Source organism: Nelumbo lutea, chromosome 4 (genome assembly GCF_056320005.1).
Source record: "Nelumbo lutea isolate HS-2025 chromosome 4, American lotus-T2T, whole genome shotgun sequence".
NCBI lineage: Eukaryota > Viridiplantae > Streptophyta > Magnoliopsida > Proteales > Nelumbonaceae > Nelumbo > Nelumbo lutea.
In genome coordinates, this window is record NC_142687.1 from 87657434 (window position 1) to 87682919 (window position 25486).

Below are 25486 nucleotides of genomic sequence, written 5' to 3' on the forward strand. Positions count from 1 at the left end.
TTGTTTGTTGCCAATTTAGTTGAACCAAGAGAAGACCCTCTAGAAATGATTGTATTAATCCCATTATGCATCGCTCACCATGTCATGCAATCAACTATACAAGAACCCTACCCACACTTAACTGATGGGTGACTCGGTACGTTTGCTAATTCATTCAAACGGAAACCTGAATCCCTCTGGTACCAATTTGGTTGGTTCTGCACTATTCATCAGGACCTATATCAGTGTGCAATACAATCAGTGTATTTGAATGGATTCAATCATTCGAAGCCTCGGTAAAGCCATTCACATTCTCTAGCCAACCGAATACAAGGAAGGCAGTGAATGACGAATCAGTGCGTAATGCAGGCAAGGCTGTGTCTATCGTAAGCCAATAATACCCTTATCGAAGGGCTTTTCGAGCTAATGCTGTACCCCCAAGTGTCCTCCGCAAGGACATTTATGGATCTCTCATAGCACTTGGTCAGTTTTGGTAGGTCGCAAGTAGTACAGGTAGGGGAACGTGAACAACCTATAATACAACTGTTTGCCTATGATTACATAGTGAGTCTATCTAGTTCGACTCTGTTACCAAAACGAGAGTGACCTCTTTTGCCATCCTCTCAATTCTCGGTCATGGTAGGTCTTCAATGTCGACAACTCTTTTGGTTGTATCCGTCGCATCGACCAATTTGGAGAGCGCGTTAGCCTCGACGTTCTCAAACCTTGGAATTTGTTGGATATACCAAGAGCGGAAGTAAGGGAGGAACTCTCTAACCTTGGCTAGATATGCCAACGTGGCGGGCTCCCGTGCCTTGTATGGTCTGTTCACTTGGTTAACCACCAACTGCGAGTCACTGCAAATGACAAAGTGCTTCGCACCGACCTCATTGGCTAGTGATAGCCCTGCTATGAGTGTCTCGTACTCTGCTCCATTATTCAATGCTCGGAACGCGAATCAAAGGGTGTATTCCAACTTGACATCACTTAGTTTGTAGATGATCAATCCAACTCCACTTCCTCTTTAGCTAGATGAACCGCCACATGGAAGATCCAAGGCTCTTCATCCTAGGTCGGGATAGGTGCCACATTAGCCGATGCCTTCAAGATGGTATTATGTTCTCCTACTTCAGGAGTTGGCATGCTAAATGTGCACTCAATAATGAAGTCGGCTAAGACCTGTGACTTTATCTCTAGACGTGGCTCAAACTGAAAGTCATATTCACCGAGCTTGATCGCCCACTTTAGGGGTTGGCGTGTTGAATTGCATTTGTCTAAAAATTCTTTAAAAACTAACCAGTTTTCTAAAATTGGGACTAAGCTTTATGTGGGAACTTAGTGGTGTTATGACATCCTTTTCATGGAAATTTTTGTAACTTTGATTGCAACAGGTCGCTGAAATTTATTACCCATTCTGTCATAATATTGGCCAAACCAGGTCCACCATTTGGCATTATATAGAACAATAGAACCGATCCTGACCCGAACACATGTAGTATGTTTGTTTTGGATTGCCTTTGGCTAATATCATTCAATAACAATATATATATATATATATATATATATTTTTTTTTTATGATTTCGGTTGATTGGTAACAAGTTTTATCGGTATCATGTCTTTCTCTAGTTTAATATTTGGATTAAAAGTAACATAAAAAGACTGTTTATGACCCTCTCAAAGGCGTGAACGGTGATTACTGCCCTTTAAAAACCGACCCGGGAATCAGAACCGCGGTTGGTCATCTAGAACTACAACATCAACTTACTGGAGTAAAACTCGATTTGTTAGAGAGAGTGGTTAACAACAAGGCCATCTAGCACTACAACATCAACATCAGCTTATGTCTTTGTCTTTTTGTACTTTCCTCTCTTTCTTTGTATTTTTTTTTCTTTTTTTTTTTTTTGTATTTTTGTTGTTTTTTATTTTTGTTCTAATATTTAATATTTTCTGTATTTCCTTGTTTTTTTTTTGAATGTTCACAAAACTATACCTAGCATTGTCATGGAAAGAGAGATATTCACGAGTTAGAGGTTTAACCAAGGTTGAACTACGATGATTGGCGCGCACACACAATTATATCATAATTATATACATATATTTAATGTATATAATTATATTCTGCTCCAACATATATTTTTTATTTTATATTCATTTTTTATTAAAAATTAATATTTGAGGCCAAAAAGTTACAATCTTTGAAAGATTGCATTTGTTTAAAAATTTTAAAAAAAACTGACTTATTTTCTAAAATTGGGACCGCTTTACTAGTTTTCCAATTGAAACCTGTTGAGCTAAATGTTTTGCCTAGTTTTTTATGATATCTGGTTTTAGGATCTAACGGATTTGGCCAGTCTGGGGTCATGATTTAACTGTTTGGTTCGGTATATTTCTCTAAATGGTAATTTTTCTGTAGTTCCTCTTTTTTGTTATATTTTCTGCAACTGTTGTTTTTTTGTACTTTATTATATTTCCCTCTTTTTCTTGTTTTTTTTGGTAATTTCTATATCTTCTACAATTTCCTACTTTTTATTATTTTTGTTAAATTTCTACAAAATAGTCTCATACCCTATTTTGTAATGCCTTGTTTTATTTTATTTTCTTTATTTCAAAATGTCACTTCAGTTATTTCTTTTGTGTTAATTACTTTGATAAAATTAACAGTCATTTTACACTTTCATGTAAGGCCCCATTGGTTTTTCATTTACCTAGGTAAGCTTACCTGGACAAGTGCAATTACCCATGTTCTTTTGTTTCCTAACTAAGTTAAACAATGACGATTTCATCCATCAAAAAGTCATTATTAAAAGAGGTAGTCATTTACCATGGGACCTGAAAAACTAAAAAGAATTGGAATTGTTGGTCAATGAGAACCACTTTCCTGTTGACCAACTCCCCCTTCCTTAATTTTCTTGAAAAACAAATGAGCCTTAAGAAAAGCAACAAAAAGTGCTAGCCTGTTTGGGAAGGGTTGAGTTGGAGATTCAGCTAAGCTAAGTTGGTTCAGAATCTTTGAAGCACTCCAAATAAGCTAAGTTCAAAAAACGGATTGATAACCAATTTGGGCCCTACAGATTATTCACCAAATATAGGTTATAGGTTGTCCATATGGGTCGTTGACAGCAGGGTCGTTGTCCATATGGTTCAAATTCTTTGAACCACTCTAAATAAGCTAAGTTACAGATTATTCACCAATTCGGAGCAATCTCACCGGGTTCCCCCCCAGAGTTCCCTCATCTTCTCCGTTTCAGGTTCCCCGTTGCTTCAGTCAGAGGCAAGGTCGTTGACAGCTAGGACTGGCCAGATTGCGCATCATCACATCCCGAATTGGAAGGCCACTACTACAGATCGGGTATGGGATCCTCATAACACGCTCAAAATGAGTGGTGATATTCTTCTCCCCAAAGATGCCAGGTGTTACAGCCACTAGGATACCGACGAGCTTGGCGTGATGATGTTCTGTCATGCATTATCGGTAAGTGCTTCCATACTTTGAAAGCTCGCTTGTGCGTCTATTTCATGCTAATTATCGGTTTTCCAGGAATGGAGTACCAGGCCTTGAGGGTTGAGGCAACGTGGGCCTGGCGAGCTGAGATCCTCCAGACCTGATTGCCCATGGCGAGGTCGGGGCGGCTGGTCTTTTTTGTTTGCCGTGGGTGGAGGCCTGGCTCCTTGGAGGGTTCTGGGGGGCCTCTCCTTGGCGAGATGGGTGTTCCTCCTGTCGGCGAGACCTAGCTCGCTGTGAGACTGGGTGCCGAGGGGGAAGCTATGATTGTTGAAGATGAGTTTGAGGTAATTGGGGAAACTGTTGCATTCGGGCCAGCATGGCCCGCATGCACTGCATCAAGTCCTCCAGTTGGTTTGGGCTGGTCGCTGGGGGCATGACCGAAGGTTCGGTGAACATTGCTGCGACTGTAGCAGGGAGTGGCGCGATGATAGATGCCACTACAAGAGGCACATTCAAGCTGAGGATTCCGTCCATCGAGAGGGGGACGGTGAACTGTTTGATGCAGACAGTAGGAAGCTGGGGTTGTTCCCTAGAGTCATCCATTTCCCTGCTTCGTCCAACATTGCTAGAGGAAGCCATGAGTGTTGGGTTTTCAGAGTAAAGAGACGTGGAAGTTTGAAGAAAGGCTTTTCGAAGCACTTCCCGCAGACGACGCCAAATGATGTAGCGCGATCCGGTCACTCCTAGCTGGCACTCACGTGGCTCCTGAGAGGTACCTGAGACGAGAAGAAAGAAGAAGAACTCCCGGGGGGGTTTGCCCGATGGGAACACTCTCATGATTAAGTTAGTATTTTGTGTGAGAAGCAAAGGGAAATGAAAGCTAAGAGTGCAGATTGCGCAGGTGGTTCGAAGATACCTTGTTCCTTGAAAATCGGCTTCTTATAATAGAATTCCGTTGCTTCAGGCCCTCTGGCTTCTGACAGGGCAGGTATAACTGCCACTGTCAGTCTGCCGCAGTCGTTACAGGCAAGGCTGAGGTGGCACGCGCGGGGCCGTCTTGCAGGGTACGTGCCTGTCGCCAGATTTGTCGGGTACGGTGGTCGGGTAGGAGATCTTTAGGTGGTGCGCCGAACTACCCTTTCGCGAGTTACCTTGTGCCAGGGTATCCCATAGGCGGCGAGCTGCCTGTGGCAAGCTATGCTGAGCTACTTAGCCTGAAGTGTTTTCACTCCGGAGTGTCTATAGGTGGGTTGGTGAGCTCCCGTTGGGGAGCGGCCCGAAGTCCAGCGGGAGGAGCTCGGGTATAGAGAGAGGTCAGGGTACCCCGACCTCAAGGTATCCCGAAGTGCCTTAACCCTGGGTAGGAGACGCAGGCAAGATGACTTATGGCGAGTAGTTTATCTGTCCAGTTGCTGAGCTCAACTCGATGAGACCCTCCCCCCGAGTTGTGGTCATGTCAGTTGTGCTGTCACGCTGAGTCACGTGTACCCGTGCTGCGAAGTCGGGCCAAATCACCCTCCATCAATACTAAAATACAACTAACCAATAAACTGGAATTATAAACGTGGTAGAAAATATGATGTTATTTATTAAAATTCATGGGTGGGTTTTGATTGGCCAAAACTCTTTCTCTAAAATATCTTTTCTGCATCATAGATTTTCCCATACTAATAAGGCTTGTAGTATCATGTTCTATCTTACCACCTTGAAATCAACCTTATCATCCTATTGGACCCAAATTTTTGAAAGGCAATGTAAGAGAAATATTAGGTTATGCTTGGGAAATGCTAGGTTATTATGCAATAATTAAGATACACAAGGATATTGTCGGGAAAATCTTAGACACATCAATAACACATTTGGCAATAAGACATAAGAAAACACACTTTCAATAGCTTGCCTGAACTAATATATATGCACCTATTATAATTTCTTATTTGTTAAGAAGGAAAGGGTGAAAAAATTATGTTATAAGTTATATGTTAAGCAGGAAAGAATGCATTTCTAGACCTTGCTCTGCCTTCGTCACTGGCTATACTTAGGCAGGGGACTAAGAAGAAACCAGTTTCTTTGGGGGGTTACTAACACAAAGGCTAAAATTGGAAAGAGGTAGAAAAAATAACAACTTACCCAAGAAAGTGGGTATTGCAAAAGAACATTGGAAAGTAAGGAATCTTATTTACCCAGATAAATTAAACAAAAAAAAAAAAAAGGAACATGGGTAAGTGTTTAGTAGGAGAAGTCCAACCAGCTGAGTCAATAACGAGTTGGAAACAGTCAAACAATATCAAAACTCACCTACACAATTATTTATAATGTAGGGACTGAATCTACCTTGACTCAGACCAAACACGATTGCAATTGACAATCTTATTTGAAGTGATCACTTCCAACCAAGTCTGGTCCTGCACAATATATTAGCACTACAAATGGATTAGAATAGATTTGGTAAGGGTATACCCGATTTGATAAGAAATCAGATAAGAGTCCATCAGATTTTCAAGATTATGGTTCGAATTCAAGTTCGAATATCATACAGGATATCTAATTCGAATCCGATTTGATTTAAATTGTAATAAAAAGCCTGATAATATAATATAAATATTATATATATGATATAGAATATTTTATAATATGTATAAATAATATATAATATTTCATAACTAACGGATGGACTTTTTTTATTCAAAACAATTTGTTACGATCAAAGCAGATATCCAAATCCAGCTTCGGATTCAAATAAGATCTGCTCCGATTTATTTGCAGCCTGTTATTTATATGTTAAATATATAGTTGTATATGTTCTATCTTATATTATATTAACTATTTATATAAATATTATTGTTTAATGGAACTATGGATGCCAATGGGGTCAAGTTCTATGGGGTTCAACTTGGCTAATACCAACCTAATTGGACCCACATCCTTTCAGCTATATTTTTTTTTTTATAAAAAATTGTGAAAATCTAAATGTCATTGATTTAAGTTGCAATTTGGTTTATGGGTTTTAAGGTGTCATTTCCTCCACATTAAAAGAAGAAAAACCAAAATAAACATGAAAAGAAATCCTAAGCTACAGAGTAAGAATTCGTAGAAAATCACACCTCGAATCCTCCCTGTCAAAGCAAAAAAACAAAGAGAGTTTAATTCGTCTTTACCTAAGTTGTCCTCGCAGTTGCTGTGAGTTGACGAATAAACGAAGGTTTCGGATGGGATTTTGGCCTGAATTCTGCCAATGCTGCAACTGGGTGATTCAATGAACCTGAGAGAACTACTCTGAAAAGATTTGAAAAAGGAAGTGTGCCATCGCTGCTACTGAGAACCTTGTGCTCGCCGTGCTCCACAGGTCAGGAACGATTCACAGTGAGCCCCAATAAATTCTAAAAGAAGAGGAAGAAGAAGAAGCAGACAAAGAAGAGAGGTGTGGAGGAGAAAAGAATGAGATCTAGAGAAAGAGAGAACGTTGCCGCCGCTCTCTGTAGTTCGAAGGGAGGAGATGGTGAATGGTCGATTTCGGGGGGGGGGGGGGGGGAGTCCAAGGAGAAGAAAAAGAAGTAGTAGGAAAAAAAAACGAAAAACAAATATACAGGAGAGGGCGAGGGATCGGCAGAAGAGGCGGGGCTAGTTTCAGAACTTTTGCAGCGGCGGTGACAAAACAAAGGGTGAGAGAGGAATGGGGGGAGAGAAGAAGAAGAAGAGAAGGAGAGAGTTGTGCGAGATGGAGGCCGGAGATGGGGAAGTTCGGCGCTGCTGCTCCGCCTCTGCGTTCGAACGGGGGGAAGAGAGTGAATCCAGATCTGCCGCTGCTACAACCAGCAGCGGCGATGACGAGAGGTGAACGAGAGAAAACGGAGTGGGAGGAAGGAAAAGAAGAAGGAGGAAGAGGAGAAGGAGAAGAAGGTAAGAGAGAGGGATCGGTGGAGAGAGTTTCCCGCCAATCCACCGCCGTGTGTCGAAGGGTGAGGGAGAGTGAACAGTGCCTCCTCATGAATGGCCAACTCAGGGCAGGGCTATTTTTGTAATTTTAGAAAATTTAAGGGGGTATTTTGGTAATTTTAGGTAAGTTGGGCTAAACCGGGTCATAGGGTGGTCAAACCGGGGTTTTGGATGGGTGGCTGAGATTTTGGGTCAATGATGAAGGGCTGAGATGGGTCTGATGGTTGAGAAGGGTTTTTTATGCATAAGGGCTAGTGAGATTGACTGAAATAGAATCTTTTTGGATGAAGAGGCAAACGGTGGATTTTTTGGCTAAAATTTTGTAGGGTGGGGTTTTTGGACATTCTCGGTCGATTGGAAAGGTCGGATTGGCCCGACTAGGCCTGGATTGGGCAGATCTGGAAAGAGTTCGATTCGGTTAATATATGGCTCAAAATAGAATCTTTGTGTGATGAAGGGGAAAATAAAGTCAGTTTTGGGTGAAATTTCTCCGGGTGGGGTTTTCAGGTAGCCTGAGATGATTGGAAAAATCAGATTGAGCCAATTGGGCCTGGATCGAGCAGATTTGGAATCCGATCAATTTGGAGCCACGAAATGGAATATTTGTGTGATCGAGGGTAAATGGAGGTGTTTTGGGCTATAATTTCATATGTAAGGGTTTTTTTAGCATTTTGGGGTGATTGAAAAAGTTTGGTTGGTTTAGATGTGTTCGGATCAAGTGGATATGGGTTGTGGGTACGAGAATGGTCGAAATGGAATCTTTATTTGATGGAAGGGTTAATGAATGGATCTTCAGTTCAAATTTCATGGGTAGATGTTTCGGGATGTTCCAGGCTTGATGGTTGTGTCTGATCTAATGGTTGAGGTGTAAATGAGGGTTGATCGGGGCCATCGGATAGGTTTAACGATGGATTTGAGGGCTCTCGGGGTGAATTTCGGATTTTCTGGATTTTTGGGTGTTTCGGTGAGGTTGTAGGGTCTGATCGGGTGTTTGGGGTGAATTGGAGGCTCAAGTGGTAAACCGAGTAAAAATCGGGTGCTAACAGTCTCTCTCTCTAATAGTGTGCAGCTTTATTAATATAATAAATATAAACAATGATTACTATTTTATATTTTTAAACAAAAGAAAATAAGAAAAAATGGATAAAATGGACAAATAACCTATCTCAAAGGAGAGATACGTCTACATGGACAAATCGTTTTTAATATATATATAATACATATAACATATCTAAAACATATTTATACATTATTTATTACTAAAATATATATTTGTACACATACATACATACACCTGAACCGTTTGACCCGATCGGTCGAACCAATGACCCGTAACCCAGATGCAAAAACAGTTTGGCCTCTGGGTCAGTTTGTAAAACATTGGTGGCTAGTCAGGTACCTCAGGTTGGCAGCATGCTGGTGTAGTATATTGGCATGTCACTAACACCTATCAAACTTTTGCATGATCTATATTGTGTCTACCGTCATCATAAGCCAATAATACCCTTATCACAGGGCTTTTTGAGCTAATGCCCTACCCCCAAGTGTCCTTCGCAAAGACATTCATGGATCTCTCATAGCACTTAGTCAGCCTTGGTAGGCCGCAAGTAGTGCAGGTAGGGGAACGTGAACGACCTATAATACAACTGCTCGCCTATGATTACATAGTAAGTGAGTCTATCCAATTCGACTCTACTACCATAACGGGAGTGACCTCTTTCTCCACCATCTCAATGCTCGGTCATGGTAGGTCTTCGATGTCGACAACTCTTTTGGTTGTGTCTGTCGCACCGACCAATTTGGAGAGTGTGTTAGCCTCGACGTTCTCAAACCTTGGAAATTGTTGGATATACCAAGAACGAAAGTAAGGGAGGAGCTCTCTAACCTTGGCTAGATAAGCCAACATGGCGGGCTCCCGTGCCTTGTATGGTCTGTTCACTTGGTTAACCACCAACTGCGAGTCACTGCAAATGACAAAGTGCTTCGCACAGACCTCCTTGGCTAGTGATAGCCCTGCTATGAGTGTCTCGTACTCTGCTCCATTATTCAATGCTCGGAATGCGAATCAAAGGGTGTATTCCAACTTGACCTCACTTAGTTTGTAGACGATCAATCTAGCTCCATTTTCTCTCTAGCTAGATGAACCGTCCACATGGAGGATCCAAGGCTCTTCATCCTAGGTCGGGATAGGTGCCACACTAGTCGAGGCCTTCAAGATGGTATTAGGTTCTCCTACTTCAGGAGTTGGCATGCTAAATGTGCACTCAATAATGAAGTCGGCTAAGACCTATGACTTTATCTCTGGGCGTGGCTCAAACTGAAAGTCATATTCACCGAGCTTGATCGCCCACTTCAGGAGTTGGCATGTTGAATTGCATTTATGTCTAAAAATTCTAAAAAAAACTAACCAGTTTTCTAAAATTGGGCTTTAATAATATTTGCCTCAGAGGTTTGAATAAGCATTGATCGTTGGACTTTATTTGTGAGGTGCTTACAAATTACGACATCTCCGTAGGACAGTTTCACCTGAACTCTATTAGAGAACCAAACTAAGGAAGTCCCGGAGATCGAGTTCGATTAGGTGCTAGCAGACGAGGTTAGATTTGTCATAGCATGACAATCCCTCAATGAGAAATTTTTGGCCAAACCAATGCTTGTTCAGGTAGGTTGCCCTTATTGCACTTTGTTCAATTGATTTGATATGCTTGATTTAACTAAGCCTCCCCTATGTTTTTGGACAGACATGTCCACTACGGTGTCCACTCTGGCTGTAGCGAGAAGGGCTACTGAGTCGAAACAGGAATAGGAATGACTGTTTTCAGAATTTGAATCGAAATAATTTATTCACATGGTTTGTTTAGTTGAAACAGGAATAGGAATGACTGTTTAGTTCCAAGAAAGTGTCTGCACCCCTATAGCCGCAACCACGGCTGCATGAGGGGAACACCAATGGTTTATTCCCATAGGGGTGATCCGAATATTAGATCCATTTTAAGCGAATCATATGATCCGACCCGAAAACCCGAAGTGGGGCATCGATCCGAATCCGATGGAATATAATTTTCGTTTGTTTGATGGTTCACCGTCTTTCAATTCTTTGTTTATAAATACGTAATATACGTAGTTGGTAGAGGCTATTACTTAGCTCAGTCACGTACGATCCTTGTTATCTTGGAATTGGAATTGCAAGCATTGATCGAGGCAGAAAGAAATGGAAGAGAAGAAGATGTTGTCCATACATGATATTCCTGTTGGATATCGATTTCAGCCAACTGACGAAGAGTTGATCCATTCTTATCTCAGACCCAAGGTTTTGGGTATTGACATGCCTTCAATTGACGTTCAAGATTTTGATGTCTACCACTCCGAGCCTCAGTTTCTACCTTGTAAGATTTTCTTACTTCATTTCTTGTTGGTTTGGCTTCTTTCTTGAAAACAAAACTGGCCTTAAATATTTTTTTCTCTGTGCTTGTATTACTTAATGGCTACGTGTTTTTCTTTCTTTTTCTACCTCAAATGGATTCTTGATTAATAGATGTCAATAATTAAATATTTTAATCTATGTTGTGTTTTTTCTTGTTTTAGTTTAACACCCCATATGCGTAGATCATCTTTCAGTACGTTTCTTGAACTTCTTGCTGACTTCTTTCTCGATCACTGCGTGTTTTTTTTTTTTTTCCTACGTAAGTGGACCGAGTTTGGACCGATTCTTGATTAGCAGATATATGTAGTAGGGGTGTTGTTGAGTTTAGACCGATTCTTGTTTTAACCCCCATTTGCACAAAATCACAGACCAACTATTATGTGCGTTCTTTAGACTTCTTTTTCGCACCCAGATCATAAAAAAGTAGTAGGGTTATCAATTTATTGGACCAGATTTAATTTGGTCCAAATCCAAATTATACATATATATCTATCTAGTAATATTACAAACATATTAGGGTCTGTTAACCTGGGAATCTGAATGGGCTACTCCCTTCACTGTTTGGTTCATATTAGAACTGAAACTGGAATTGGCTGAAATGGATCCTCATTCCATTGGGGAGGGGCAGGGAATGGCCATTTGGAAAGGGAATATGATTCCGATTCCACCCAATCAAATAATTGGGATCAGAATGAATGTTTCTGATTCTGATTCTAGACCCCTAATCCCACATATCATCAAAAAAACCTTTAATATTTTTTCTGTCTTTTTTTGATAAGTAAAAAACTGTATTAACAGAGACAAAGAGGAAAACAGTCGACCCAATGAATCCTGCCCAAGGTAATCATAAAAGATTTTTACAAAATATTTAACACTAGGAGCTCCTAGCCATAGAAAAATTTCCCTACCCCGAGTTCTGAAGACATGGGTTCCTAAAATGAATTGAACTTCCTTATAAGAAAACATCTGATTTAGCTTTTTCACTTTCCAATCCCCATTCTTCATGATCAGCTCTTTCACAGTTAGAGCTTGATCCCCTCTAACTGGTTGACCTCCTACCAGAGTTCTAAAATTATTTCCACCATAGATCCAAGGACAATTCCAGATGCTAATTTTAGCATTGCTGTAAATTTGAATCCCTTGTTTTGGCAACAAAGACCAAATTGCTTTACAAATTACTTTTCAGATCTGATAAGCTTCCTTGGGAAATTTGTAAGCGATTAGCTCATCATTTTTTTATTATCTGCACTATAGGAGCTTGACCCATAAGGCAAGCTCATGATTTTTATCTATGTTGTTGATGTTATTGATGTTTTAATTAATTTATGCATTTACAGTGGTTCCTACTTACGGTGGTTTGATAAAGGAAAGGTATTACTTTGTTCCAAGAGAGAAAAAATCACAGAATGCATCAAGACCAAATCGTGTGGTAACTCACCCTATTAAGGAAGGAGGTTGGTGGAAGGCTACGCAAGGCAGTAAAAAGATTTTTGATGAAAAAAGGAAGATTGTGGGATACAAGAAGAGTCTTGTGTTCTACAGATACAAGAAGGATACTAAGAAATCTAGCAAATCTGGAGAAAAAACCAACTGGATTATGCATGAGTTCAGCCTTGTAGAAGATGATGGACAAGCAGGTAGCAAATTCCAACAGTGGGTCCTCTGTAGAATTAAAGAGAACAACAAAGAAGGTGCTGATAAAAAAGAAAGGCGAGGAGATAGAAATGAATGAACTGGTGGAGATGATTGAAAACTCTCTTAGCTATTCTCCGGAGCTCATGCCAGTGTAGACATTGAAGAACAACAACAACAGCTACCACAACCACAACAAGAGGACAATGCAGTTCTTATGCAGGAGTATATCTACTCTGATGGAGTGTTCTACCAGCAGCAGCAACAACCACTATTGCCACAACCACAGCCCATGGAGATAACACTACAAGCAAGTCAACAAGAAAATAATGATGTGTATCTTGTGTATAATGTGATCCATGTTATGATATTTGGGTATTTGGGGTTGAATAGTAGCAGCAGCAAGCAACAACTACCACAATGTCTACAACCACAGCCAGCAACAAATCAGATATGGGATGATGGATACTTGCAGAAATGGGATTTGTACAATGGTCCCATTTCCACATTTTTTACCTCAGCATCATTGGCCACAGGAGACACAATTTGGAGTGGTTAAAATATATGTGAAGGCGGGAGAAAGGGAGAGTTGAGTAAGAAAAAAGAGGAGGATGAGGAGGAGAAGAAGATAATATGGTTGTCTCATCTTACTACTGTGTACTACTACATTTACTTTTCTGAGTAATAAAAACAATCCATACACCCTTCCGTGGACGGATATTTTGTTAAATAACAAAAAAAACATAGATTTACACATAATTATTGAAAATATATTTATAAGAAAACTATAAATAATTTCTGAAAATACAATAAATATTAATTTTAGTATATTAAATATATAATAAAAATAAATTAAGATTTTAAAATCATTATTAATGAATATTATTTCTTTGAAAGCTATTTTCTAGAATTATTAATTGATATAAGTGAAATTGGTTTTTTTAAAATATTATTTAGATATTTAAATAATATCCTTATTTAAATTTTATAATTATAATTATATATTTTTGTTATGATTTTTTATTTTAATTTTTCTAATTTATTGCATAATTTCGTTATTTTAACTATTTAAAATATACTTATGTTAAATATTTCGTTATTTAAAATATTTAGTTATTTAAATATTTATTTAGTATATAAAATATTTAAAAATACTCATTATTTGAATATAAGATATTTATTCATTGAAATATTTAAATAATATTTTATTTTTTTAATGTTAAATTTCTATTATTTGAATAATCTGGAAAATCATAATTTATATTATTAGTACATAATTTCGTGATGAAATTTGTAAAAATATAAAACTATATAATAATATGAATATTATTAATTCAGTTGTCAAAAACAATTTGTATTATGATTCCAACCAGGTTATACAATTCTTACTTGTAGTGGGTTATGGGGGAGAACAACAGTTGCATAAGGTTCCAACTATATTTTGCAAACAGCCATGGAAGGAAAATGTGTTAGCTTGATTCAGTCTTCCCATGTGATTCCCTCCCACTCCCACCCCCACTAAATAGAAATCTTCTCCCTAGTCAGAAGGCAAAAGCCACTCAGAAAAATGTTAATGGTGGAATTATACATAGTTCAACTGTTTTATCCCTAATCACACCCCTTAATTCAACCACTTTCTATCTTGGTTTTGTAATATATGTTAATAGTATGTAAAATGAAATTAATTCAGCCTAAGGGATGGTGACGGGTTGGTTTTGGTCTAGGTTGTGGTCATACCAACTCTGACCCATAGAGCTGAACCCTAAACAAAACCTGGTTCACCCGCTGAAAAAGGTGGGTGCTAACTAATTTGAGAAACAAAAATGGAGAGGGGAGATCCCTTAGCTCATTCACGAATCAACAAGGATAATATATCAATTGTGGCTATGAAAGTTGTACCTGTCAAACAAGGGGCATGTAACAATAATTTGCAGAGCAATTGCAAATTGAATGAGGTAAAACCTATGAACTGAAGGGGTGTGTGTGTGGGTTGGTGGAGGGTGGAAAAGAGCAGGGCAATTTCAAAGCAAACAATAGATTTTGGATGCAAATTATTCTTATGAAATGAGATGAAAATAAATGGGGATAGATAAGTAAAGCTAATTGATGTTGTCCCTAATAGTGTTTTAAAAGGCATGGAAGGTGTATGCCTAGAGGCGTTGAGGCGCCCCCAAAACACCCTGAGGCATAGGCCAGTGGCGTTGACACCTTAGAGGTGTATGCCTCATATGCTTTTTTCATAGGGCATACTAGAGGCGTACGACTCATGTGCCTCATGCACACCTCATATAAAAGGACAAAAAAAGGAAAAAAATAAAGGAAAAAGAAAAAAAAAAGGAATGGAATGGAAAAGAAAAGGGGAAGGGAAGGGGAAGAAAAAGAAAGAAACATAAATGTTTTATGATAATTAATTGAGTTGATTGGATATATACTAATAGGGTTCGACTATGATATGGAAAAGATATAATATCCAAAAAACAACCGAACGACAAACTGGAATTATAAACGTGGTAGCGAATATGGTGTTATTTATTAAATTTCATGAGTGGGTTTTGATTGGCCAAAACTCTTTCCATACAATATCTTTTCTGCATTATATATTTTCCCATACTAATAAGGCTTGTAGTATCATGTTCTATCTTCTTTCCCAACCATATCATCCATCCTATTGGACCCAAAAATTAATGCCACTGAAGATTGTTGATTTCCAATTTGTCTCTAGAACTTGGATGAAGACAAAACCATGTTGACAAGAGGATTTTAATTGCATGTTTTACATCTTTTTGGAAGCATTCCAGGAATTTCAGTTCTATAAGCACCTCATCTTTTAAACTCTATCCACACTTGGAACTTTTTGGACAATTCATTTTGGCCAATAAATCTCAAGTTTGGCAACAAGAGTACCAACAGAATCCAAAGTGCTAAGTACTTGATATTGCACCAACAAGGACACTATCTGAGGCTTATCCTTTTACGAGGTGGTGCAGTGCTACTGTTGTTCAATATTTTACTATATCAGTTTCGATATGATTTCTAATTAGCAAAGTTCAGAGGGCTCGGTAATTGGTATTGGAAAGAATTTTTGAAAAGAGAAATATTAGGATATGCTTGAGAAATATTAAGTAGGAAAGGATGCATTTCTGGACATTGCTTTGCCTTCGCCACTGGTTGTGCTTAGGCAAGGAGTAAGCAGAAACCAGTTTCTTTGGGGGTTTACTAACACAAAGGGTAAAATTGGCAAGAGGTGAAAAAATAACAACTTATGAAAGAAGTGGGTGTTGCAAAAGAACATTGGAAAGTAAAGAATCTCAATTACCCATGTAAATTAAACAAAAAAAAAAGAACATGGGTAAGTGTGTCCTGGGAGAAGTCCAACTAATTGAGTCAACAACAAATTGGAAACAGTCAAACACAATTAGAACTCATCTACGCATTTATTTATCAGGTAGGGACTGAATCTACCTTGATCAAGACCAAACACGATTGGATCAGATTAGATTTGGTAAGGGTATGTCGAACCCGATTTGATAAGAAATCAGATAAGAATACATCAGATCTTCAAGATTATGATTTGAATTCAAATTCGAATATCTTACAAGATATCCAATTCGAATCCGATTTGATTTAAATTGTAATAAAAAACCAGATGATATAATATAAATATTATATATAATATACTTATATAAATAATATATAGAATATTCTCTAATATGTATAATATTAGTCATTTCTCATTTAATATTGACTCCAAACCCAAGGCACTGGCTAAACCAGTTTAGGTAAGACTCGGATGGGAGAGGGGAGTGGTTAGGCACCCCCACCCCACTCCCGGGTTCGATAGGTGGGACCCAGATTGAATATCAAAGGAACACCAATATTAAGCAACAACCAGTGTTTTAAAAGCCGACCCAAAGGTCGAACTATTTTTGTCTCTAGGTCATGGGTCACCAATTCGACCAACTGGGCCAAACGGTTTAGACCATGCCACATCAGCATATTTTATCAATAAAGACATGTGTATATATGTATATATATGTACAGATACATATTTTATCAATAAATAATGTATAGCTATGATTTAGATATTATATATGTATTATTTTATATTTAATTTTTAATTTTTAATTCAGTTTTTAATTGTTTATTTATGAAAATATTAAAAATTACAAATTGAGGCCAAAAAGGGTTTTTTTTTTATTTTTTTTTTCATGAAAATGGTAGGGCAAGGTGCTTATGTATTGTTGGGACACATGGATCTGGAAAAGTTACCCAAAATAAAAAAATCACCTCAATCGGACATCGGGGTGCAAAGCTATGGCCTCCCGAAGTTTGCATAAATTGTTATTATGCAACTCGCGAGCCAGTCACCGGGTCGACTGGATCAACAGCCCAACTGTCCAGGTCGAATGATTTTTGGCATTTCTTTGGGTTTTACTCGAACCAGACCTGAAATCTTGACCAAGTGAAGGTTCAAATGGCTCAACCGGTCGTGTTAACGGCAGGTTGAAAACACTATCAACAACAAGGGAACAAGCCAAAAACAAATTATCATAAGAGAAAAACTTTTCCTTTGCTTTTCTTGCTTTTTCTTGTCATTTTTACTTTATTTATCTTTTTGCACATTTTTTTTTGTTATCTTTTATTTTATTACACATCTTCATTTATTTATATTTTTTATTACTTATATATTTAATGTATTTTTTCTTATTTTCATGTTTTTTCTTTTCTTTTATTTTTATTACTACTTCTATTTTTCTATATTTCCACATTTTATTTGACATAATTGCCACTCTAATATCATTTTCTTCAATTTTTCATTTCACTTTTATTTTTCCTTTTGGATGTATATATTATTGTCCACCTTATTCTTTTATATGTAAATACATATTATCTTATTATTGTATTAAACTATTTTGCTTCTACTTTTATTCATTTATTTCCGGAGAGATGGGGGTTGGGACTCACTAAGAAGGAACCCGATTTGGTTAACCACCGTTTACTAAAACTCTTCTTCTTCTCATAAGAAATTTATATAATATATATATAACAAATTTTCTATTCTTTGAAAACATACATAGATCAAGTTCATTGGAACCTATCACACTAGTAGAAACAAAATACATACCATATACTAAAAGAACTGATAAAAACATACGGGGAAGGAATACCTCACCTGATTGGGGACTTATTTGCAATGTGACCTAAAACCGGCGATCTTCTGGAATGTAAAAGAAAAACGATGGTGGATGCTGTGTTCGAACAATTTCAGGATCTTCCTATGCCGATGGATCTCCTGCCAGTCGATTGATGTAGGTGGGGTTTCTAACCAGATCCAACCCAAGGTACAAATGGGATAAAATCCTTCATCGTCAATGAAATCTTAGACCGAGAAACAAGGGGGAGGGGAGATGGAAGAAGGATATCCAGGAAAGAGGGATACTATCAAATCTAGGGTAATCATGAAAAACCGAACAGATCGTTTCGGTTTTGACTTGGTATTTTCAAAAGAACCCAATATATAATGTGTATATAATATATAGTGCATATATATTTCTTTATAAAAAAATATATATTATTATTGAATATATATGCATTATATATTATAAATATGTATAACTATAATATATAATGTATTATTTATTTTTGATAATATAATATTTTCTATCTATTATGTATAATATTATGAAATTAGAAATTGAAAATCCAACGATTAACTAAACTGATCAGTTAACTGATCGGTTTGGTACCAGTTTTTCAAAAACCAGTGCTTTGGTTTAAAAAAAAAGGGAGAATGACGGTTTAGCCCAGGGTAAGAATTCATAGGCACAAAGTACAATTGGGGTAGGTGCCAGGTCAGAATTGATACTAATTCACGGGCAGGTATGGGTGCATAGAATGTGGTTTTTTGACATTTTGAATGTTTATAGATTTGCAATGGAAATCAGAAATATGCTTTAGGCCTATCTGTACTTTTCATTAAAAAAAAAAAAAGCTCACAATTTGGCTAACCGAATCCTAAATAATCTTATTCAAAATTGTTGTCGCAACGAGTTTTTGAGAAGTTGATGGGCATTTTCACAATTTGGGGGTAATTTGGTAATTTGGATTTAAAAATGGTCAAATCCATTGGGCAATAATGATTTTGGGTAAAAAATGAATGGTGGAGATTAATGTTTTCAACCTGCTATTGACCCTGTCGATCGAATCATTTGAACCGTCACCCAACCAAGATTTTGGGTTCGGTTAGTCAAGACCCAAAAACCGTTGTCTTGGCCAAGAACCGTTTAACCTAACCGATTCGACCCAGTGACCAGTTCGAGGGAAGGCAACGGGGTGGATTCGATAAGGGTTTTGTAAATTCTAGACCCTACACGCCTTCCTAAACCTCCCAATCTGTACCCGCTCTAAAACCCATAGCGGTTTGGATTTTGAGAATCCTAACCCTCCCCAAACATGAAACTGCAAAATCCTCCCCGACCCTACCCTCCCCGCATTCAAGGGTAGGGTCAAGTTGAGTTTAAAACCCACATCTTCTTTTCTATTATTTCTTGTCATATATAAGCAATAAATAATTAAAATAACACAAATGAACATCAAGATTTCTAATTATTTGATTAGGATATGTAAAAAACACATAAACTAGCAATTATCCTTCACACAAGATTCAAAATATTATTAAATTCAACACCTAGTGACCTAGTACATAAATTTTATATGTTTTCCAACAATATGCGGGTCGGATTTAACCTAATACCGTACCCTACCCTGTATGGGCCCGTCCCTACCCCAAAACCCATCACTTAAGCAAAAAAAAAAAAAAAAAAAAATCCGCTCCGTCGGGGAGGGTAGGGGCGGGTACCCACTGGTTAAGGTAGAAATTTCCATCCCTAACTGGGTTGTGGGCTGCACACTTAATGCATGCAAACTTTCGGAGGCCATAACTTTGCACTTAGATGTCCAGTTAGGGTTTTTTTATTTTGGGTAATTTTTCGAGATCTATGCATCCCAACGGTCCATTGGCACCTTGCCTTGCTATTTTCATGAAAAAACCCCCCTTTTGGCCTCAAATTGCAATTTTTAATATTTTTATAAATAAAAAATAAAAAACTGAATTAAGAAACATAAATTACATTAGCAGAGACTCGTGCGATGAATGGGGCTTGTTAAGGAAAGCTAAACAATAAAACACATAAGAGTATACAATTGTTTTATATTTTATAATACTTTTAATAACTTTTTACAATACAAAAATAACAATAATTTATTTCAGCTAAGCTTGTTCATCGAACTGATGAGACCAACCAACCCAAATAACTCGACCCGTATTGCTGAGTTTCTAATATTTCCGGTTGAAATTGGGATTAATTGACCAAAATCGAAAGACCCAATCACACACACACACACACACACACACACACACACATATATATATATATATTTTAAATATAATTTTTTGAGACAAGAAAGTGAGGAAATTCCCATATTTTCTTAGTCTCAAATATTTTATATTATAAGTTTATTTTTGAATAATGTTAATGTAATTTTTAAAATTTAAAATTAAGTTTTCAATGTAATATGTTAAACCAATTGAGCAAACCAAAAATCAACCCAAACCAATACAACTCGATTTAGTTTGATTTCACTAATGATCAGTAGATTTCGGTTAACCAACTCCCTAACTTGACCATGTCGATTTGGTTGGCCAAATACCCTACAACCGAACAAATTCGGGCCATGATCAACACTCCTAATTTCATATAAATTAATATTTTAATCTCTAATAAATAAAAGTAGTTTAATCTCCAATAATTATTAAAAATTTACAGTGAAATGCACAATAATTGAAAATCTATTGATAATGAAAATAAAATAAATAACTAATAAAAAATAATTACAATAATACTAAAAATATATTAAGTTAGTCAATAAATATTGTAATCTCAATAATACAATATATAAATACAAAAAGTATAATAAATTAAATTTAAAAAATTAAATAACAGTATTTTAATATCCAATAACTATTAAAAATTTTCTGTTAAATAACAAAAAAAATATAGATATATACATAATTATTGAAAATATATTTATAAAAAACTATAAATAATTTCTGAAAATACAATAAATATTAATTTTAGTATATTAAATATATAATAAATATAGATTAAGATTTTAAAATCATTATTAATGAATATTATTTCTTTGAAAGCTATTTTCTAGAATTATTAATTGATATATGTGAAATTGGTATTTTTAAAATATTATTTAGTTATTTATATAATATCCTTATTTAAATTTTATAATTATAATTATTAATTGAACTTAATAATCTATAAAATTATAATTTATTTTATTACCACATAATTTCATTATTAATTTTGTAAAAATTTTAAATTATTATTAGTTATATTATTTTGTTATGATTTTTTATTTTATTTTTTTTAATTTATTACATAATTTCGTTATTTTAACTATTTAAAATACACTTATGTTAAATATTTCGTTATTTTAAATATTTAGTTATTTAAATATTTAAATAGTATATAAAATATTTAAAAATACTCATTATTTGAATGTAAGATATTTAGTCATTGAAATATTTAAATAATATTTTATTTTTTTAATGTTAAATTTATATTATTTGTATAATCTGGAAAATCATGATTTATATTGTTAGTACATAATTTTGTGATGAAATTTATAATAATATAAAACTATTAATAATATGAATTTTATTAAATCTATTATAATTATTTTTTTGTTTTTCTTAATTATTTTATAGTTTATACTGGTATTACATAATTTCATTATTAATTTTGTAAAAATATGAATATTATTAAATCTATTATAATTCTTTTTTTGTTTTTAATAAATATTTTATAGTTATTGTATAATTTGTTAAAATATTTAAATAATTTTTAAATTTTAGTTTAATCTTTATTTAGATAGAAATAGATAAAAAGTGGCAAAGAGGATAAATAGGAATTAGAGATAATTTGGAGAGAAATTCTCTAATAAATTAGAGACAAGTTAGGAGATAAATAGGAATTGGAGATGATTTAGGAGAAATTGGGGGAAGTAGTTTAGGATAAACTTTAGGAGAAGAGATTGTTGGAGTTCAAATCAGCCCCCACAATGTCCCATAGCACATCTCTGCCTTGTATTGGGAACATCTCCCAATGATGACATCATCATTTTTTCTATTATCATTAAGATATGTTGCCACGACGGGGATGTGCTGTGGGACGTTGTGGGGGAGAATTTTGTGGAGGGCTGATTTGATCTCAGATTGTTGGGGAATGAGAGCATCTCATTGGTTCTTTAAAAATGACATGGAATAAAACATAAAAAATTCAAAAAAAGGAGAAAATTTCTTCACTACCTTGTTTTAATATATATACTAGCAGGGACCCGTGCGATGCACGGGAACTCTGACAGATTTAATAATTTTATTTACTATTAATTAATATTAAATTAATAATCAAAATTTTTTTGTTAATTAACTAAAATTATTCATAGTTATTGTTAATATCTAAAATTTTAATAATTGTTCATGGGCCAAGCCTTGGACTAGGCCAGGCCACGGATCAGGCCAAGCAATGAGAGGTCCTTATAGAAAATGAAAAAGACATTTAAATTTTTATTTCAAATGATTTTTTATGTATACAATTGTTAATATATACAATTAGGCCTATTCATGGGCCAGGTAGCCCGATAGCCCGATAGCCCGACTCGGTTTGACCCATTATTTTTCAAACTTGGATAAAATTTCAGGCCCGTGGGCTCGAGCTCGAGCTTTCTTATATATATATATATGGTTCTTGGATTATTCATAAGTATCAATTTACTATTAGGAAAAATAAATTAGTTTATTACTTTATTAAATTATTAATAAATTAATATAATATTAGTTTATAAAAGTATATTGAAAATAAGACATTTTGTGTACAGATCAGGCTCGAGCTTTAGGCTTTATATAAGCTGGGCTCGGGCTCAAGATCTAGGCCTAATGGTTAGTCCAGGCTCAGGCTTGTGCTTGCACATTTTCTATTGATAAAGAGGCCCAAGTTAATTATAAAACTTTGATTTTTTTTTTACAAATTGAAAAATATGTTTAAATTATATATACAATTAGACCTATTCATGGGACAGGTAGCCTGATGGCTCGATCTGACCCGTTATTTTTTAGGCATGAACAAAATTTCAGGCTCGTGGGCTCGAGCTCGAGCTTTCTCAAATAAGCCCGGCCCAATACTATTATATATAAAAAAGTACTTATGTTATATATAATAAATATAATATGCACATATATATGCTTCTTAAATTATTAATAATATTAATTTACTATTCAAAATATAAATTACTTTATTAGTTTATTAAATTATTGCTAAATTAATATTATATTAGTTTATAAAAGCATATTGAAAATAAGACATTTTGTGTATAGATCGAACTTCAAACTTTATATAACGGCTAGGCTCAAGCTCAAGATCTAGGTCCGATGGTTGGGCCAGGCTCGAGCTCGATCTTGGGCTTGCACATTTTTTGTTGATAAAGAGGCCCATGTTAATTATAAAACTATGATTTTTTACAAATTAAAAATTTTATTTAATTATAGTCGAGTATAAAAAATATATAACATTTCTATATATATTAATATAAAATTTATTATTTAAATATTATAATAACATTTACCATATTTGCATATAAATTCTAAGTTGAGCTTATTAGGGGTTGTTTAGCTTGGGCCTTATCTACTAAAGCCACCATTGGAGTTTAAAAGTTTGATACCATATTAGACTTTGGATCTAGTTATCCTTGATAATGTGTAGGCATGGTGCATATCTCAGCTAGACCTAACACAAAAGAAAATAATTGCATGAGCCTGCAAATTTGTAGATCTCATTGGGTTAGGTTAAGTTGTAAACAATTTGTTACTTTTTATTTTTAATTATTAAAATATTGTAATTATTCAATTATTGCATTTATTTAAAATACGTAATTTCTAGAATTTATCATATTTTTAGGAATATTGCTAATTTCTCGGCTAAAACTAACTAAATGTAATTTTCTGGTAATTAAATATAACTTTTTGGAAATTAAATGTAATTTTCTTCTATTTATAGCTTGAAATATAATTACTGTTTAAAAATAATTATTGTTAATTATACTACAATTAATAATGAAAATACATTATTTTTTTCATTATTATTCAGTACCTTTTTGCAATAAAATACAATTAAATTAATTTTTTTTATTTTTAGTATTTTAATTAAGCTTTAGGTTTTCAGAATTTTTGGCTTTTTAATTAAATTTTGGTGTTTTTTCATTATTATTCAGTAATTTCTGGAAATTATCATATTTTTAGAAATACTGCTAATTTCATGGCTAAAACTAATTAAATGTAATTTTCTGGTGACTAAATATAACTTTTTGGTAATTAAATGTAATTTTCTACTATTTATAGCATAAATTATAATTGCTGTTCATTACAGTTTAAAAATAATTATTGTTAATTATATTACTATTAATAATTAAAATACATTAATTTTTTCATTATTATTCAGTATTTTTGCAATAAAATACAATTAACTTAGTTTTTTTAATTATTTTTAGTATTTTAATTAAGCTTTAGGTTTTTCAGATTTTTCGAAATTTTAATTAATTTTTGGTGTTTTTTTCATTATTATTCAGCAAGTTTTGCATATGAGTATTTTTCAATAATTTTCAGTATTTTCAGTAAAAATAATTTTCCTATTTTTATTTAATTTTTTGTGTTTTTTCATTAGTCACAAAAAAATTAATTTGCATTCGCTTTCAGTAAAAATAAAATAAATAAATAAATAAATACCATATTTAATAAAAATTATAGCTAATTTTCAATGTTTTTTGAATAATTTCTGACTTGGGTTTTTTTTAATATTTATTTTCGGTTTTTTAATAATAAAATACTATTAATTTTACTTTTTAAATATTTTCAATAAGTACCATTATATAAAATATTGTTAATTTTTAATATTTTTTAATTAATTTTATTATTTTAATTATGTTTTGTTTTCATCAATTTTTTTTGGATTTTTAATTAATTGTTAGTTTTTTAAAACTATCAATTAATATTTCTTATCAGCGTTTATTGAGGTCTCAACTCATAAGTTATCTAATAATATTATTAAAACTATCAATTAATATTTTTATATTTATATTTCTTATTTTTATTAGTGTTTATTAAGTTGAATTTTTAAGTGGAATTGAAAGTTTGAAACACATTTTTAATATTTACTAAGTTTTGTTAATATTTATTTGGGTTTATTGCCGTTAAGGGAAACTTTTTGCCCTTAACATCAATAAAAATAATATTTTTTATATAATAACCGAAATGAGATATCTTTTTATGAAAAATATAAAATAAGGGCATTCGTCTTCCTCCTATGTAAACTTGTGTTGAGCAAGTGACATTTGCCATCAATAACTCATGGCGAGTGATGTTTGTTGCTGATAACTCATGGCGAACCCTTCTCTGTTAACGTTTACAGAGAATTCAAAATCACTTTATCTTTGCCCTCAAATAAGCCATGAGTTAGTCTTGTTCGTCATGGCAAACCCTTCTCTGTTAATGTTTGCCGTCGATAACTCTAAGGCAAGTGACGACCTCTCAGCCGGACCAGGACCTTCAATCCATTAGCTATGTGTGCCATCAAGAGCGGAACAAAAACATGCTCCTCCAACCCAATTAGTTTGAACTCGAACTGCTTCAGTAACGAATCCATCATGTACTTCATCTGAACAAAACCCGTCTATTTCCTCATGCAGGCCCTGCGTTCGACGTACCACGATTGTCTACATCAGGGATTCCATGAGGAGGTCTGCGTATCAGTGTAAGAGATGGCAATGATTCTTGTAGAAGGAGGTCAAGCACCCGAGTAGAGGGTAGGTTGGTAGGCCATTGCCGGAGGACTTACATAGAGGCAGAGTAAGACGATCAACAGTGACACTGCCCTTGTTTGATATTTTCCCAAAAAAAGATACCCTATTTTGGTTATTATATAAAAATAGTATTTTTATTGATATT

At 34.8% G+C, this 25486-nt stretch overlaps 1 long non-coding RNA gene across 1 annotated transcript; it reads right to left on the bottom strand.

The window, feature by feature from the left end:
* Positions 1 to 5583: 5583 nt before the first annotated feature.
* LOC148861593 (uncharacterized) lies at positions 5584 to 7379 on the bottom strand. The gene is made up of 2 exons (XR_016094904.1): positions 6584 to 7379; positions 5584 to 5830 (listed from the first exon to the last, which is right to left on the bottom strand). It is a non-coding gene; the product is annotated as an uncharacterized LOC148861593 (long non-coding RNA).
* Positions 7380 to 25486: the final 18107 nt, after the last annotated feature.